This window comes from Sinocyclocheilus anshuiensis, unplaced genomic scaffold (genome assembly GCF_001515605.1).
Source record: "Sinocyclocheilus anshuiensis isolate Anshui unplaced genomic scaffold, SAMN03320099.WGS_v1.1 scaffold211, whole genome shotgun sequence".
Lineage (NCBI taxonomy): Eukaryota > Metazoa > Chordata > Actinopteri > Cypriniformes > Cyprinidae > Sinocyclocheilus > Sinocyclocheilus anshuiensis.
The window spans coordinates 374,500-383,177 of NW_015548195.1; the positions used below are offsets into that span (position 1 = coordinate 374,500).

The following is an 8,678-nucleotide window of genomic DNA, read 5'->3' on the forward strand; positions in this document are numbered from 1 at the left end:
CGCTCCCCAAATAGCGAGAAACCACTGAAACATTGTCAATGTTAATGCGCAAATGCAAATTGCATTGAATTAATGTTACAAAGTGATGTTGGTTCAATATCACTTTTGCATCTGAAGTTAATGCTGAAACAAGGTTGTAATTTCAACACAATATTGAATCAATGATATTCAACATTGACATGAACAAGAATCATTGATAATATTGTTCTGTGTTACATTGTCATGTCATCACTCTTGTTGAATCAATATTTAATTTAAAAATAATCATATTGTTGGATCAATGTGTTGATTCTAAACACTTTTACTGAAACACTGAAAATACAATTAATTGAAATGTCAAAATAAAAGAGTGTTGCCATCTGATGTACCAAGTTAATGTTGAAACAACATTAATATTTAAACTACACTATACATCAACAAATGCCTAATTTCAAAGTTTGGGGAAAACCTTTTAAAATAAAAATGACACCTGAACACACCTGACATCATAAACATTGCTTCCCAACTCGTAAATACAAACCCTGAAAGCACCATTAGCCTACTTCTGCATAGCATGTTCCAAGGTAAAAAAATAAACTTTTCTAAGTGAAGTGAAGTGACATGTGGCCAAGTATGGTGACCCATACTCAGAATTAGTGCTCTGCATTTATCCCATCCAAAGTGCACACACACAGCAGTGAACACACACACACCGTGAACACACACCCGGAGCAGTGGGCAGCCATTTTTTGCTGTGGCGCCCGGGGAGCAGTTGGGGGTTCGGTGCTTTGCTCAAGGGCACCTCAGTCATGGTATTGAAGGTGGGAGAGAGTGCTGTACATTCACTCCGCCCACCTACAATCCCTGCTGGTACGAGACTCGAACCCGCAACCTTTGGGTTACGAGTCCGACTCTCTAACCATTAGGCCACGACTTCCCCTTTTCCATTAAAATCCAATATTTGCCCCAAGGGACTGATTTTGAGGGGCATTATTTTATCTTCATTTTTATAATTAGGCTAGCTTATTAATTGTTTCTGTGTTATCTTTTATGTCAAATACTTAAATTTAGCCAATTACTAAAATCGATCAAATATAAACTGTTACCAATAACAACAAACTGTTTAAAATGGTATATTCCACATTTAAAAAAACAGGGACTCATTAGGCTGCAATATTATGACAACAATTATTGTTAATTATTGCTCTTTATATTGTAATAATGACTACTAATGTCGTTTAAGAGAATACATTAAAAAAAACAGTCTATGCTTGGACAAACGGCACGTCATATTCTGGCTACAGACAAACATGTCAGTTTATGATGTTAGTTTATAGCGCAAATTATACAACTTCCATTACAACCAGTGAAGCTGTCTATGAGGCGAAATTAATCTCTTACATTGTATCTGCAGTTTGTTGTTTATGATGAAAGAATTCACAAAAATGCAGAATTTATGCATGCACATGACAAGACTCAAGAAAACTGGTGTTTTCTTTTGTGGGAAAAAGATTTAAAAACAAAAATGTGTTTTTAATTGTCGGTTTTAAAAGTGTTGTGGTATGAGAGCAATTTCTTTGAGGGTTTTTTTTAGCGGTAAGTGCTGATCTTGAAAAACAGAGATATCTAAACATCTCCCTCTGATACTAAAAGGCTGTCCAGAGTCTCACACCGAGCAGTTTGACCACACCTGTCTGAAGTAATCCTGAAGACCTCGATTAGCTGGTTCAGGTGTGTTTAAATTGGGGTTGGAATAAAACGCTGCAGGTGGCCCTCCAGGAGCTGAATCTGACATCCCTGAACTAAAGCATCTGTCTTTGTCTTTTTTTGTTTTGTTTTCAGTTTTAAACAGGAGGATAAGGTAGTGTAAGGTGTTGTAATGAAATTTTCTGTGATAAGTTTCCCCATTAACTATCTTAAATTTTTTTGGCTTATTTGTTTTATATGGCCTTTGGATTTTGGCAAAGTGATTTTGATATATTTGTGGTCTTTCATTTTAGCATTCAATTCAGTTGGGCTGAAGGTAAAATGGTCAAACATCACAAATAGCATACATGAAGGCCTAAGGATTTTACATTTTATATGTGTTGTTAGTGCTGTATTTTTATTTATTTATTTATTTTACACTGCAGGAGCTCCACTTGATAGTTGAAGCAGTCACAGTTTCCTTAAAAAAATAGGCAATATGGGCTAATATTGCTGAATTCCCTCTGATAAATGTAATTAATGATTTTCTAACTATATAATAAAAAAAACCTCATTATTATTTTTTAACTTAAACATTGTTGCACTTTTGTTGGTTTGATTGCATCTATCGTCCTCATTTGTAAGTCACTTTGGATAAAAGGGAGTCAGACTGCACTGTTTGACCTATAGGCTATGCTTTCGATTCACTAAGAAGAACCGATTCTCTAAAATCATTCGTTCGGGAATCGGACTAACGTCACTGTCAAACGTTTAGCGTTTACATTAGAATGTTAAACTTCCAATATCCAGGGATGCAAACGTTTTGAATTAAAAAAATATATAATTTAATCTTTTGAGCGGTACGGTCCCACATGTGGGATTTTTATTTTATTTTTTATTTTATTTTATTTTATTTTATTTCTGTGCCCCTGGGAGTACAAAAATTGTAATGAGATTATAATAATTAAATTAATCTTTAAAGAGTCCCTTGCATTTACAGAAAAAAAATGACAGTAACGGGTTACTGTGTTCAGAAGACTGAATGTGTTCCTGCAGAACATTCTAGCTTTGACCAATTGAAACTTTTTTGTTTGTTTCTATTTATCTATAATTTGTGAATTTACCCTGTTCTTCTGCTTCTTTTTTTTACTATGTTAAAAATGCTGTTTATAACATTTGTTTTGGGCACACAATGTAGAGAATAGTACTGTTTATTTAGTAAAAATGTTTTAGTAATTTAAAAAAGCTTTTTTAAAGTTAAGGCAATCTGTTCAATTGTTACCAAATATTAGTGTATAATTGTGTATACTAGGGTATACTTGGCCCCACCCCTCGAACCATGACCTTTGGGTTATTTTTATATATACCTAAAGAATTCTGCAATTACTTTGCTATTTTTCCGTTACTTAGATTGCACAAATTGGTGATAACTGACATATAAACGAATGCAGATGACATGGTTTTGTACATTTTTTGGGTGAACTATCCCTTTATTAATGGGAAAAAGAAATGAAAGGGGAGAAAAAAACGAAATGCTTCTATATTCTTTATTTTCTTATCTTTTTTTCTGTTATCCTTTTAAAAATACGTAAACATTTCCTCATATACTCTTGATTGCCTTTATCCGTTTTGCTAATATCACTTTGAATGATATAATAATTCTCCTCAGACCTAATTGTTGAGCTGAAGTGTTCCTCTTTCATATGCAATACTAATTAGAATGCTTTACTGTTTCTGGGTGTCCACATTTGTCACAACTACCAGTTTCTTGTTTTCCTATTTTGTGCAAAGTGTAATTTTCTCAGTCAAATGATAATCATCTTTCTATTGCCATACCTAATTTTCTCAGCCCCAACACTCCTGGACCTGGTATAAATGTCTTTCTTTTATGCCATTATCTCACATTGATTTCCTTTTTATTTCTATCATTATTAATCTCTTTATTTCAGCTTATTGAAACCTTGATTTCATCTTGTGATGGTTACAGTGCCGTCTTCAGAGAGACTCTTTGCCAAAAGGCAGGTGATTTTCTTAAACGAGGCTTTTAAAAATGCAAAACACACTGTACAAATGAATAAACTAACATAAATTATACAAACCTTCTCATTTAATTGTATTTGATGGTTTGAAGACTGCGCTTAACAGACTACACATTACCTCCTCAATTATAGTACCATTAAAATCAGTCAAAAAATAATCTTATCATTAGAATCTTTTTCCAAGTGTCTCTTTTCTGAGTTTATCATACCAGATAACACATGCACATCTGCAAGATGTCTTTTAAAGAACATCTGATAAACATCTTTTAGATATCCATTTATACATTCTAAATCATAAACGTCTATTTGACATCTATTGGGAAACGTCTTAGAGATGTCTTGCAGATGAGCAAACGCTCTAAAAAATACTTCTTGCAGATGTAAATGTAGATGTCAAATAGAGGTCTCTGTTATGTATATGTGCTATCCAGGATATGGAATATAAAATTGCTCCTACCACACCACTGACACTTTTAAATGTTTTCCCCATTAATTTTAATCATAAAGCCTTGTCACATTGTTTGCTATCTCTGCAATATACTAACAGACTTCCATTACTTATTTTGGGAATAATTTTTGGAGGGACAGTTGTAGACAGACAATAATACTACAAACCCAGACATCTCATTCATTCTCAGTCATGTTTGGGGTTAAATAGAATTTATTAGGCATTAAAATGTTTAAAACACGAAAAACTCCAAAAGCAATTATGATACAGATATAACAGTTGCTCAGATACAACAAAAATCATGAAATTACTGTTACTATTAATTTTTGGAGTAATTTCCAAATACAATGATTTACTCTTACTTTGATAAAGAGATTTTAAAAGGCAAAAGGGAACAAGAACACAGGGTTCTCCTGGTGGCCCCCTTTGGATGAACCAGCTGTGGCTATCGGAGCTAACTCAGCTACTGATAGCGGCCCCTTGGCCTGTTCCACTGAGACAGGATCTCCTCTCTCAAGCGAACGGGGCATTATGGCATCCTCGGCCCGACCTATGGGCCCTGCACCTCTGGCCGCTCGACGGGAGCCTTCGTACCTCCCAGAGCGAGTCTTAAACACAATTTCGAAGCCTAGAGCTCCGTCTACGAGATGCCTCTACGCCTTAAAGTGGTCTTTTTTCTCCGCTTGGTATCTAAACCGCGGCAAAGACCACCTCACTTCTGAATTGGCAGAGGTGTTGTCATTTCTACAAGAGCTGCTGGATAAGGGACGTTCCCCATCCACGCTCAAAGTCCATTTGGCGGCTATAGCAGCCTCTCACGCCCCTATTGAGGGTCAATCGGTGGGCAGAAATAGTGCGGTCATCCGCTTCCTGAGGGGTGCTAGGAGGCTGAATCCGCCTCGTCCCCCTACCGTACCTTCATGGGACCTGCCCACTGTGTTGCGGGCTCTGAAGGGCCCTGCTTTCGAGCCGCTACAGTCTGCCAACATTAGGTCGCTATCGCTGAAGACTGCTCTGCTTCTAGCACTGCCATCAATAAAGCGAATAGGGGACCTGCAGGTGCTCTCTATTAGCCCTGCCTGCCTGGAATTTGAGCCTAACGACTCTAAAGTCGTCCTGAAACCAAGGCACGGTTACGTACCTAAGTGCTCTCCACTCCGTTCAGAGCACAGGTCATTACACTCTCCACACTTCCTCCAACTGAAGAGGACAGAGAGCTATCTCTGCTCTGCACCGTCAGAGCCTTGAGAATCCATATTGAGCATTCCGCTCCCTATAGGCGATCGGAACAACTCTTTGTCAACTTCGGTAACCGCACCAAAGGGCTTCCGGTTACGAAGCAAAGACTCTCTAGATGGATAGTAGACTCCATCTCGCTAGCGTACTCTTCTTTGGGCCTCCAATGCCCCATTGGAGTACGGGCCCACTCGACTAGAGGCATCGCCTTGTCGTGGGCATGGTCCAATGGTGTGTCCATTGCGGATATTTGGGAGTCGGCCGGCTGGGCCTCGCCGTCCACATTCGCAAGGTTTTATAACCTGGAAGTCCCGGCCTTGCAGGCCAGGGTCCTTTCCGCTTGAAGTGGCACGCGCTGCGTAAACAGATATGGCAGAGAGCCCTTGGCCGTACCACTACATTAGCACGGCGTGATTGGACTGTTCCCATATGCGTCTTAAGCAAGACGCAGTACGAGTGAAGTATCGAAAGGGAACGTACTCAGTTACTAACGTAACCTCGGTTCCCTGAGATACGGGAACGAGTACTGCGTTGCTTGCCGTGCTATATAGCTGCACGACTCAGTCGTCGCTTCAGTCGAAGTAAACCTGAGAATCCGCTTATATAGCCAGATGCCCCACCCATTCTGGCGGGCTTTGTCGCCATTTGCTCGTGCAGCTCCGCTGCCGAGCCATTGGTTAATTTTTTTTAAGCACTGCACGAACCAATGGCCGTGCAGTTTCACTGCGTGAATGAAAAGGCTTCAGTTCAGGAGAAAAAAGGCTTTTTTCCCATATGCGTCTTAAGCAAGACGCAGTACTCGTTCCCGTATCTCAGGGAACTGAGGTTACGTTAGTAACAGAGTACGTTTCACTAGGTATTTGAGTAAATGAAAACAATACTTACATTTCAGTGTGAATTCCCCCACAGAACTCTCACCCGCCTTGTTCTTTGAATATAAACACCGTTGTCATCTGCGCGCAAGTGATTCTGGGATATGGTCGGGTGCGAAGTGTCCATCAGATGTACACTTCATTTTCCTGGGAAATGGAGGGTGCATTTGACGTTACTTTCGAATTACGTCAGCCTTCATCGCGCCTTGGAATGTGGTCTTCGGAGGGTGCATTCTGAATTGGGACAGCTTACGTCGTGACGCAATCGCACTTCAAATGCACACTTCGGAGTCCACGCACTTCAGTTTGTGACAGCTTCAATGGTATGAGTGTTGGAACAATTTTGCGGGTAATATCCATGGTAACATTAAAACTTAAATTTAAAACAGTGGTTCTCAAACTTTTTACACCAAGTACCACCTCAGAAAATATTTGGCTCTCCAAGTACCAACATTAAATACAGTAGCATAGTAGGCCTAATTATTCAGCTACAGCTATGCACAGTTAAAAAATTAGGCAGTTTTATTCCTAAGAATATTGTCTGCCACTTTAAACATTGTAAATAGTTTGAACATTAACACTGCACTGTGCTTACATACAGGTAAATAAACTTGATTAAAATATACTGTACCCAAGTGAAATAAAAACTTCACTGTACTTAAAAGTAAAACATGTACAGTATTTGATCAATTAACACAGGCATCATTTAGCCACCTAGTAGACTTTTTAAAAAGCGTTTTAACAGTATTTCCCAACCTTTTTTTTTCTTCCACGTCACGGTTTTGATATGTAAAAATAAATAAATCCCACGGCACACCACTAAGCAATACCTATATATATTTTTCTAATAATTAAACATTGCGTCATCAGAGCTGGTATTTTGGCTTATCTATATATATATACAGTGGGTACGGAAAGTATTCAGACCCCCTTAAATTTTTCACTCTTTGTTATATTGCAGCCATATGGGGTGCTGTGTGTACATTAATGAGGAAAAAAAATTAACTTAAATGATTTTAGCAAATGGCTGCAATATAACAAAGAGTGAACAATTTAAGGGGGTCTGAATACTTTCCGTACCCACTGTATATATGATCAGACACTTGCACTTTCTGAAAATCATAATCAAATGAAGTTAGAGGTTTTTGACGAGCGAATGACAGATCTGTGTTTTGTCCATCTTTAGAACAGCCGCCTCTGAGGCACTAAATTAATAGCATCACGTTTTCACGAGTTTGCAGGTTATAAAGTTTATTGTAGCTATGCAGGTGATCAGTTTCTCTTGGTTAATACATTTGGCCAAAATCTCACAATATAAAATACGAACAGCTATGATATTTAAAACGTACAAAAGTGTATTGGTTACAACTAGACCGCAGATGCTAAGACTATTCTCTGCATACACACAAAAACATTAGCCTTTATTGACAGCGTTTCTTGAGTAAAGGAAACGCTGTACTTATTCAAACACCAGTTCTTTGTTTACCCTTGCATTGTGGAAAAAAAACAAAAAAAAAACAGATGTTTCACTTATTCATGAGATTTATTCGAAATGTAGAAGACCTCAAATATGGCATGCAAAAAGAAGAAATTAAATCAGCATGGTTAGATGCATGCATGGCCACAGGTGTTTGGGCAACCCTTCCGTCTGGCAGGACATTGATCATCATGGGATGAGTTCTCAGCACACATTCGATTTGAGACATGCACCAGGCATCACTGCATGGATACAGAAAGTCAGATTTAGTCTGTCCATTTGGTGGCATTCAAATCTCAGATACGCAGCACACAACTCAAAGCATGAACAAGTTTTACTTTTAAATAGAGTTGTATTCCAAGTATTAGTTTTTATTTTGAAAAGCCAGGTGCCTGAAATGGTGCTATGGGCCAAATTCAGGTACTTTCCAAGGAGAAATGAAAATACTTCAACTGTGTGTGTGTGTGTGTGGAGAGCATCAATATCACATGCCTTCATATGGAGGTGTACATTCATGTCCACATTTAGTTCTGCAGCACTTCTCATCGTCTGGACAGTCACCGTCATGGGCACACAACTCGGCACACAATCTGGCTCCAAAGAATCTCCTTGGACACACTCCTGGCTTTACGGTTATACAAACACACGACAGGGAAACCTGATCACTGAATGACTCATTCACTGTAATGGGGAAAGCTGGCCAACGCATTAGTATAACACACCTTTAGATGGAGACATACACTGATGTCAACATCCATTGCTGCAGCATTTCTCATCATTCGGACAGTTACTGTCATGGAAACATCTCAGCACAAACTCCTACTCCAAGGTTTTCACTTGGACACACTCCTGGCTTTGCAGTTATACAAACATGACAAACTTCACTGAATGCCTAAATGCATTAAAAAAAAAAAAAAAAAAAAAAAAAAAAGAAAGCCCCA

General features: G+C 38.5%; 1 protein-coding gene across 1 annotated transcript in view; it reads right to left on the reverse strand.

Moving 5' to 3' along the window:
* LOC107653165 (WAP four-disulfide core domain protein 3-like) overlaps positions 1–8,678 on the reverse strand; it is a gene marked incomplete at its 5' end in the record, with an annotated part of 14,603 nt that overhangs the window by 3,432 nt on the left and 2,493 nt on the right. The gene's annotated exons all lie outside the window — the stretch shown is intronic.